The following is a 10,922-nucleotide window of genomic DNA, read 5'->3' as shown; positions in this document are numbered from 1 at the left end:
GGTTGTAACACCCCGTACCCGAGACCGTTGCCGGAGTCAAACGCGAGGTGCTAACAGACTTAATTACTTTGTTTTCACCGTCCATTTAAAAAAAAATTCCAGACAGGCTGGCTAACCGTGTCACTGTCGCCTTAAAAATCATATCTCGAGTTCCAAAACTCGAAAACTGATTCCGTAAATTTTCCCTGAAATTACACTCATATATCCATCTGTGGATTTATTTCTAGAATTTTTGGTCAGGCCAATTGGTACAGTTTATTAGTTAAATTCTCCCCTGATTCTGGGTTTGACTACTCTGACCTTCACGTATTACGACTTGGATATCTCCCTGTACAGAGCTTCCATACTCATTCCGTTTGTTTCTAATGAATCTAGACTTAAAGGGGAATCTATACATATAAGGCATGACTTCTAATTGTCTCTGAATAATTTATGGTAAATTTCTAAAGTCGAAACAGGAGATCCAGAAACCGTTCTGACCCTATTTCACGAGAACTTTAATATCTCTTAATATACTGTTCATATGATCGTTTCGTTACTTTCATATGAAAATAGATTCATCAAGGTTCGATTACATAATTTATTCACTATTTAATTCCATTCCTACAAATTTTAGTGATTTTTCAAATCTACACCACTGCTGCTGTCAGCATCTGTTTTCAAGGTAAACTTTACCTATTTCGTGGTTACCATGGACCAACTAGAGTTTTGTCATACATAGGTCCACATATGATCATATTTAGCCATTCCAATGGCTGATCATTTGCCCAACACTTCCATTCCAGTCCATAGTCACATCATGAAACCATATATATATACATAAACACAAATGGTCTAATGCCATACTCCACTTCTACAATCCATTTTCGCATGGCTGTACACACATACATCACAAAAAGTACTTGAAAAAAAACAACAAAGGGTAGTCCTATACATGCCATATCCAGAGTTCAACTAAAAGAGTACCAAAAGGGCTTTGATAGTGTGGATGACTTCGACTTCGATGATCCCGAATCCGATAGCTAACGAACAAAATCTATAAAACAGAGAGCCAAAGCAACGGGGTAAGCATTTTAAAGCTTAGTAAGTTTCAAGTAATGAAATCGGCTTTGACTAAAGTATTACATTCACATAGCTAAATGAATCACTTTATTAATACACATTCTCATAATCATACTTACTTCGCACTTCATCAACATATACACACACAAGGTATCAACCTATCTAAAAGCCGAAAGTTCGTTAGTCGATTGAACGAATACTATTTAAAACGAATCGACTTTTCCGATGCACATGCAAACATACCTTATCGTTTGGGTTTTCGAGCGTATTAATTGAATTTATTACAGCACAAAACGCTCACCTTCAAACCCAAGTTTCTTCGGAATTTAGCCGGATATAACCACAAGCACAATTGCCTTCGGGTCTTAACCCGGGTATAGCAACTCGCACAAATGCCTTCGGGTCTTAGCCCGGATATATCAACTCGCACAAATGCCTTCGGTTCTTAGCCCGGATAAAATCACTAGCATAAATGCCTTCGGGACTTAGCCCGGATAAAATCACTAGCATAAATGCCTTCGGGACTTAGCCCGGATAAAATCACTAGCATAAATGCCTTCAGGACTTAGCCCGGATATCATTCAAATGCTCATGCACACATATATCAATAATCATGACACATCCATATTTCATTTTCGTTACTAAGGCTCAAACACAAAACGTTTATTAAACCTTTCCAATTTCGGCTCAATAGCCACACACAAAGAGCATGATTTCAATTGGCTTTATAACATAGTCTCTATGCACATTCGGCTATCCGTCATAGTATGACTAATCATTTCAATATAATTCAAGTAGGGTCATTACTCGAAGACTTACCTCGGATGTTGTCGAACGGTTTCGACGGCTATTCGATCACTTTTTCCTTCCCCTTATCCAACTTTGGTCCTCTAAGCTCTTTAGCTTAGTTCAAACAGATAGAGCTTATTTAATAATTTATCAATTTAACTATTCGATTAAATACATTCATATTATACAATTAGGTGCGAATAATTTTATTGACTAGTTATTCAAGCATTATACATGTGCTCTACTCATGCACCACCGGATAATAGGACTAGCTTAATACCTTGCATTTTCGAATTCATATACATCATTTAGTTCCTCATAACATACATTTTGTCCCTAACCAACACAAGAGCCCAAAGCATCACTTACAATGCCGAATTCCAATTAAGTCTACCATCATAGCATTATCATATTTATGCACTTGGTAAGTTGCGTTTGAACACATTCGGCACTAGGTGTCCAAACCAATGTTCCTCGAACACTAAACCCAATTTATAACCAACTCAAAACTCCTTAACAACAAGCATTTAATAACAATGTACTTAACCAATTCCTTAAACATGCATTCGGCAATTACACCAAGACCATCTTAACTCGTTTCTCATCTTGCTAACAAAAACATAGTAAAGCAAATCTTCATACACAATGGTTACCAATTCATCCATTCACTAGGGACATGACCTAATGTTCAATAACAACCCCTCCTTTACCAAGTACACATTCGGCCTTGGTACATAATAAGGTAGCCGATTTCTTTCCCTTTAGCACCCATTGCTCATATATGATTATTTGTATTGTTCAAACACTCATCTATCTTTGCTCATCTAAATTTAACATGGAACAACAAAATTCACCATTGTCAAATACCATAGCCGAAAGCCCTAGTCCATAACACAAATCAAAATTTCTACATGGGTTACAAAAGTAGTTTGATATCTTACTCAAGATTAACCAAAATTTCATGAACTAATATAAACTTCTTACCTTGCTATTAGCCTAGGATGACCGAATGCCTCCCTCCCTACTTCCTCTTCATAATCGGCCAAGAAGAACAAAATGAGAAAGACTTTTTGTTCTTTTTTTTTTCGGTCATGCATGAGAATGATGAACACATTTTTTTTTCTTTGTTTTCTTCCTTCAATTTCTTATTAGTTTATTGCCCATGCTTCTTATTTTATTTTTCCATTAACACAACATGTTTCATGACATGTTTTGCCCATCATCCCTTGTTATGGCCGGCCACTAGTACTTAAATGGGGGGAAATTGACATGCAAGTCCACCCCTTTGATTACATGCACTATTAGGCCACTTTCATTTGCCTAGCACATTTCTAAATTTTCTCACATAAGTCCTATCAACTAAATTCACATGCAATTAACTAAATCGAAGCTTAAAACTTTCACACATTTATATTCACATATTTTAGGCAATAATTATCACATTCAAATAATTTGGTGACTCGGTCTAGCGGTCCCGAGACCGCTTTCCGACTAGGGTCACTTTAGGGCTGTCACAGTGGTAGTGGCAATGTGAGGATCAACGGCATCTAGTATGACTGTATCGCCGACCTTAAGTTATTAGGAGAGGTATCGGGATTGTTTTTGCGTAATTTTGGTTTATCATGTGTTCACGGTTTGTGTTCTCGCCATTCATCTAGCTCCTCTATCCGTAGTCTTCGTTCTTCATGGATGTCTTTGTTTTCTTCATGATAGTAGCGCACTGTCTCTGTTGTCTTGGTTCGAGAAGGTTCCTGCAAGGATGATTGAATATTAGTTTTATCATCGATTGGTTTTATAGCATTATCCTGAGTCTTAGGGGTTTTGACTAAATTGCGTGCTTGGAGTGTTACTGCGTCATCACCTGTACGAAGCGTTAGCTCCCCTGTGCCTACATTAATAATGGTTCTGGCAGTTGCTAAAAAGGGTCATCCTAAAATTAAAGGTACCTCGTTATCCTCATCCATGTCTAAGACAACAAAGTCTACTGGGTAAATAAATTTATCAATCTTAACGAGAACATCTTCAATAATACCCTTAGGAAATCTAACTATTTTGTCAGCCAATTGTATGCTCATCCTAGTCTGTTTGGGTTTACCGAGACCTAGTCATTTAAACATCTTATATGGCATAACATTTATATTTGCCCCTAGATCAGCTAAAGCATTATTCACAGATAAACTACCAATTAAGCAAGGAATTGTAAACTCCTTGGATCTTTCAATTTGTTAGGTAGCTCATTCTTTAGAATAGTTGAGCAGACTGCATTGAGCTCCACATGCGATGTAGCGTCTAATTTCCTTTTTTTTCTCAGAAGTTCCCTTAAGAATTTTGCTGAGTTGGGCATCTGCGAAAGAGCTTCAATAATGGGTAAGTTAATATGTAATTTCTCTAAGAGTTTGACAAACTTACTGAATTGTTCTTCTGTTCTATCTTTCGTCATCGCTTTAGGATATGGCACGCGAGGTTCATGATTCGTACTTACCTATTTGGGATCATCATTGTTTACCTTTTCTTGACCTTTTTTCATCACGTTGTCTCGTTGTAATTCTGGCTTAGGTGCAATGAATCCTTCCTTATTTTGAGTGCTAATTACATTGAGGTGTTCCCTCAGATTAGATTCAGTATTACTTGGTAGGCTACCTTGTGGTCGTTTGGAGATTAATTTGGACAGCTGGCCTATTTGAGTTTCGAGTCCTTGGATCGATGCTTGTTGATTCTTCAGTGCTGTCTCGGTATTTTGGAAACGGGTTTCTAACACCGAGATGAATTTAGAGACAATCTCTTCAAGGTTCAGCTTCTTTTCTTATGGATAAGGTGGCTGTTGAAAGCCCTGAGGATTTTGTGGCTTTTGATTCCCTTGACCACCCCAGGAGAAATTGGGGTGGTTCTTCCAACCTGCATTATAAGTATTACTGTATGGGTTATTTTGTGATCTAAAGTTATTGTTACCCATATAGTTGACTTGTTCCTCTTCGATCGTGGGATTAAAGGATTGGTATTTTGTATGAACACCTCCTCCGCTTGAGTCAACCTCATTGCTAGATGTACCTGCGTAGAACCAAGAAAACTATCAATCTTTTTATTGAGAAGTTCTACCTGATTTGACAACATAGTAACTGAGTCAACGTTATAAACACCGGCTGTTTTCGTTGGCTTTGTCCTCATAACTTGCCACTAATAGTTATTCAGTGTCATCTCCTCTATAAATTCATAGGCATCTTCTGGTGTTTTATTGTTGATGGTTCCGCCAACTGCTGCGTCAATCATTTGTCTTGTCGAGGGATTCACACCATTGTAGAATGTTTGAATTTGCAGCCAAAGCGGTAACCCATGGTGAGGGCACCTTCTCAGTAAGTCCTTGTATCTCTCCCATGCATCGTAAAGTGTTTCTAAATCCATCTGCACAAAAGAAGAGATATCATTACGTAATTTAGCCGTTTTAGCCGGCGAAAAATATTTTAGTAAAAATTTCTCGGTCATTTGTTCCCAAGTAGTGATAGACCCTCGTGGTAACGAATTCAACCACTATTTAGCTTTGTTTCTTAGTGAAAAGGGAAATAAACGAAGACGAATGGCATCATCAGAAACGCCATTGATTTTGAATGTATCGCAAAATTCTAGGAAATTTGCTAAGTGAGTGTTGGGATATTCATCCTGCAAGCCATCAAACTGAACAAACTACTGTATCATCTGAATAGTGTTAGGTTTTAGTTCGAAATTATTCGTAGCAATAGCAAGTCTAACTATACTAGATTCAGTTCCTGTTAAAGAGGGTTTAGCATAGTCATACATAGTACATGGAGTAGGATTTTGATTAGCAGCAATTGCAGGAGGTAGCTGATTGTTTTGGTTTTCAGCCATCTCTTCGGTTGGGGGTTGAGTTTCGTCTTCTTGCTCATTCTTCGTGTAACGTAAGCTGCGCCTTATCTCTCTTTGATTTCTGCGAACTGTGCGATCGATTTCTTCGTCAAAAAGTAATGGTCCTGACGGGTTTCTTCTAGTCATAAACTATAAAAAACCTGCCAAGAGAAAGAATAAGTAAATTGATAAGTAAGAAAATAAAATAAAATTGAAAGAAAAATAAATGGCTAAAGTAACAAAAATTTAGTGTTCCTAATATTATAGTTCCCCGGCAATGGCGCCAAAAACTTGATCGCAGTGATTCGTAACAAGTAATAAATATTTATAATGAAGATCAAACCTAGACTAACTATTATCAAGATGAAAAGGCAAGTGCACCTATCGAACAATAGTATAGTAATGGAAAGACCGGGATATCGTACCCAAGGGAACCAAAAGTACTAGTAATAACTATCTTTTTATTATCTAACCTAGAAATAAAAGGGATTTGTTTATTAAACTAATTATTTAAACTAATTAACTAATTTAATTAAAGCGAAGAGAGAATTTGGAAAAAGACTTGAAGAGAAGCAATTAATAAAGACGACACCCAAGGAGGAATCCACCTAGATTTCACTTGTTATCTGACTCTGAACCGGACAATTTATTCACTTGACTTGATCCGTAAGACTCCCTAACCTATGTTATTATCCCTATTCAAGACTAATAATGTCTAACCCCTAGATTGAATAACTGAGACTTTTCTCTAATTAACACTCTAGGGTTGCATTAACTCAATCTATGGACTCCTATATTAGGTTTCACCCTAATCTGGCAAAATCTCGTAACCCTATTTCTAGGTGCCCGATCAACTCCGCTTAATTATGTCGAATCTACTGTTATACAGGGTTTATTCCTTCTCTGCATAAGCACATCAAATCATGAATTAATACCTGAAATATTAACTCAAGCATTAAGAACACATAATTAAGAACAAATCAAGTATTTATCATACAGTTCAGATAATAATAACAAGATCCATCATAGGTTTTATCCCCCTTAGGTATCTAAGGGGTTTAGTTCACAATAAAATAAGAGTACATCTCAAAAGTATGAAAATAACAAAACATAAAGAAAACTCTAAAACCCCTGAAGGAATTTTGAAAGAGATCTACAGTCTTGAAGTAGCTCCGGCTTTTGAGATGGATCATTTGGCTTCCTTCAAGTAATTCCTGACGTGTGGTTCTGTATTCCAGAAAAGTTTTGGAAAGAGCGGCCCCTCTTTAGGGCATACTTAGGGTGTTTATATAGGCTTTGGGTTGGCTTTCTTCCTCCCTAAGTATCCTTTTCCGTGTAAAATACAACTCTTTGAAAAAGGGACACGCCCGTGTGCCACGGCCGTGTGACGTGATTACCAGGCTGTGTTCAATCCATTGAATTGCACACGACCGTGTGGGCTCAATGGCCATGCCGTGTGAATTGTGAAAACCTTGGTCGACACCCCCGAAGGCCACAGGCATGTAAGATGCCCGTATGGCAAGGGTTAGACCGTATGGTCTTCTCGATTTGGTTCATTTTATCCCTTTTTAGCTCGTTTTTGGCTCCTTTTGACTCTTGGTGCTCTCTTGAGTACAAAACATGAAATAACCTGATTAAGAGCACCAAAATCCACAAATCTAGTAATAAACCTCCATAAATATGCTAAGTATTTGGGGTATAGATATGTATAATTTGGTGTTTATCAGACATGGCCTAGCACACGGGCATGTGCCATTGCTATGTTCCTCTAAATAAATGATGATGTCATAAGTAGAATGTCCAGGTTTTTGGACACGAGCGAGGACATGGGCGTGTGTATTGCCTCCACACGGGCGTGTGAGGCTCAACCTTAGAAATTTTCTTAGAATTCTCTTAAGTTCTCGGATTAGTCTCGGATTGTTTTTAATATATGTTTTGGACCTCGTAGGTCCATAATAAGGACAATATGATTTTATTTTATTGGTTTTAATTTGGAATGAAATTTGATGACCCATGTGTTTTGAAAATACCCTGTCTATGTACGGTAATACCTTGTACCTTGTCCCGATCTTGGGTACGGGTAAGGGGTGTTACAATTTTGAACAAATATGTTTGTTCAAATCAAAAAGTTAGTCCTTGGGAAATTATGAACATCTTCAAGAACATAAAAGAGGGAGATGAACTCTAGGGTGAAAACTCATAAATGAGCAGTCTAGAGAGATTTCTAAAAAAGGAAAAAAAAGATATAAGATGCCTTGAAGGATAATAAAGATTTCCAGAAGAAATTGATCCTTCGGTATGAGCCCTAAAGTCACCTATTTCATCCTATTTTAGCCCTTTCTTCGGCACCCAAACTCGAGCCGACACTATAACCTTGAAACAAGTCCATCTCTGATTGGTTATGGCCAGTTTAAATTAGGGAATTAATCTACTTGGAGAATGTAAGAGTCTATAGAAAGAAAATTTTGCTTAAATAAAAAAAAAGAAACCAAAAAATAATGAGAGGGCAAGAGAAAGGAACTATATTGAAAATATCTATTTTAAGACGCAATTTTGCAAAAGAACATTGTATAGGGTTCATAGTTGGAACAGTCCAAAGTTAGGAAAAGGAAATTCGGCTTCAAGAAAATAAACAAGTTGATTCTTGATGCAAGAAATTTATGTTTCAATGGTGGATTTATGAAATCCGTAGTACCAAGTTTGTTAAGTGATATCCTATAAAGTTTGTTAAGAAATGTGATGTTGTACCATGTGTTTAAATGCTTACTTTTTATTATGAATGATGCCTTAATTATTCCATGAGTATGTGGTTGGTGCTTTGGATATTGAAATCAACGTTATGAACAAGTTCGATAGAAATGTGGTATCAAAGAATCTCGTTTGAACCTTAGGATACAATGTGACATGTCACTAGGAACCATGTGATCTGAACTCATTAAGTTGTGGTTTGAGTTCATGATATATGTGACATCTGATCTCACTGAGTTGTAGTCTGAGTTCATGATGAATATGACACATGTTTTGGCATCCGGGTACTGGTCTCGTATATGCTATTAATGACGAGGTAGTCTAGCATGTGTTGCGGATACCTGACAGCCTGTATGAGCAGACCTATGAGTAGCTCGAAAGCAAGCAACATGTGATCTGAGATATGAAGTAGCACTGGCTACATATGGGAACTTAGGTACAAGTTTCCGCTGTATCCAATAGTATTCCAACTATTCAACGGGTAATTCAAGAGAAGCTCAATAAGTAATCTTGATGATTGCATCAAGACAAGAAAGTAAGTTATTATGTGTAAGTGGACACAGGTATGTACATCGAACTTATGAGAATGACATGAGATATGATGAACTTGTGGTAAGAACATTTATGAATATATATATATAAAATGAGTTTAAAGGATTTGATAATATGCAAGATTATGTCCATTATGTTAAGTGTAGGATTAATACTTGTTTAAGTTCCATTTTATTTGCATGTGTACTTACTAAGCTTTATGCTTACCCCCTTTTCTTTTCATCTCTTATAGTGTCACCAAGCTAGCTCAGGGATCGAAAGACATCGGAGACTCGATCACACTATCAATTGAATATTTGGTATAGCTAGTCTCATCATTTTGAGTATGGCATGTATAGGGACTTAGTTTTTTTGTTACGTGTCATATTGATTAGCCAAATGTGTTGGCTCATGAAAGCGTTGTGATTATTTTGGATATGGCCATAAAAGGTGGCTCATATTGATTATTTGGGTTGTAACCCTAATTATTGGTGCATGCATGCAAATGTGCTTATGCATTAATGTGGTTATGGTTACCTATGGTTAATGAGTATGATGAATGGCATGTATGTTTGGTATATGAAATACGATTAATGTGTACGAAAATAAAGGTGATACAAGTGGGTAACTTGAAAGTAGGTTAGTAAAGATGATAGGCAAATATGAAATTGGTTTGGAATGTCAATTGAAAGTATGATAATTTGAATAGGTGACATGTTGACATTACTAAGTCATAATTTAACCATGAATTTGAATGCTTGGGTGATCAAATGTGCCATGTTACATGCCATGAAGTGGGTTTAAGTATGTGAGTATTTAAGGGTGGCAAATGGCTTGGAAAATAGCCTAGAAATTGTCTACTCCGTTAGACACACGAGCATTTGTCTAAATCGTGTGTGACACAAGATCTGCCCCATGGGCGTATGGTTCGACCGTATGTCCCTTGCAACCTAATTATGCAAAACAAAATGCCCAATAGTAAACACACTGGCGGAGACAAGGTAGTATGTCTCAGTCGTGTGAAGGACACAGCCTTAGGACATAGGTGTGTGTCCAGGCCATGTGAAGTCTACACTTAATTTTTGGAATTTAATTCCCACACGGCCTAAGCACATGGGCATATGACTTGGCCATGTGACCCTATTTTGTTTATGACGTCATAGTTAGAGTGCTACACGGGTGTTTGTGACCACATGGCCTACCCACACTAGCGTGTGACTCCCCAAAGTAGGAAATTTTTCTAAGTTATCCCAAAGTTTTCTAAAGTTCTTAGATTAGTCCTGAATCACTTCCGGTGTATGTTTTGGGCCCCGTAGGCTTTTCTAAATGACAATTTGCATGTGATTGAAAAGTTTTTAAATTGAACAAAATTTTACGGATCAGTTTTGCATGAATGTGTAAGTTTAAGTCTAGTAATGCCTCGAACCCTGTACCGGCATCAGATACTGGTAAAGGGTGTTACATTTAGTGGTATTAGAGCTATAGTTTAGCTGGTTCTCTAACTAACGTAGCATGTGTATGAGTCTAGCTATACATGCCATACATATAGTATGATAGTGTGACGACTCTTGACGATGTTAAACTGTGTTTTTCATATAGTAATCGATCCCGACAGAGTAGTGGCAGATGATGTTGAAAGTAATGCGCCTACTCCTGCTGAAGGAGCAGTGCCATCTAATAGTAGACCCACACTGTTAGTAGAGGAAAAAGGAGGCAGAGAAGCCTTTCTCTATACGATGGATGCCTAGTACATAGAGTTCGTTCGAACGAACCCTAACGCTCAACCTCCTCCACCCCCTCCAAATCCCCAACCCTTATCCCAATTGCCTCATGGTATAGATTTTATGAGATTTCATAGAACCCCAGTTGATAGAATTCGAAAGCAATGAGCCGAGAAATTTAGGGCAATGCTGATGATGATCCCGAAAGGGTGA

General features: G+C 37.5%; 1 non-coding gene across 1 annotated transcript; it reads left to right on the top strand.

Moving 5' to 3' along the window:
* The first annotated feature begins 5,176 nt into the window (after positions 1-5,176).
* On the top strand, positions 5,177-5,283 carry LOC121207412 (small nucleolar RNA R71). The gene has a single exon (XR_005902502.1). It is a non-coding gene; the product is annotated as a small nucleolar RNA R71 (small nucleolar RNA).
* Positions 5,284-10,922: the final 5,639 nt, after the last annotated feature.

The sequence above is a fragment of the Gossypium hirsutum genome, chromosome A09 (genome assembly GCF_007990345.1).
Source record: "Gossypium hirsutum isolate 1008001.06 chromosome A09, Gossypium_hirsutum_v2.1, whole genome shotgun sequence".
Taxonomy (NCBI): Eukaryota; Viridiplantae; Streptophyta; class Magnoliopsida; order Malvales; family Malvaceae; genus Gossypium; species Gossypium hirsutum.
The sequence above is the reverse complement of the archived record's forward strand: the minus strand, read 5'-3'. Positions and strand labels throughout refer to the sequence as shown.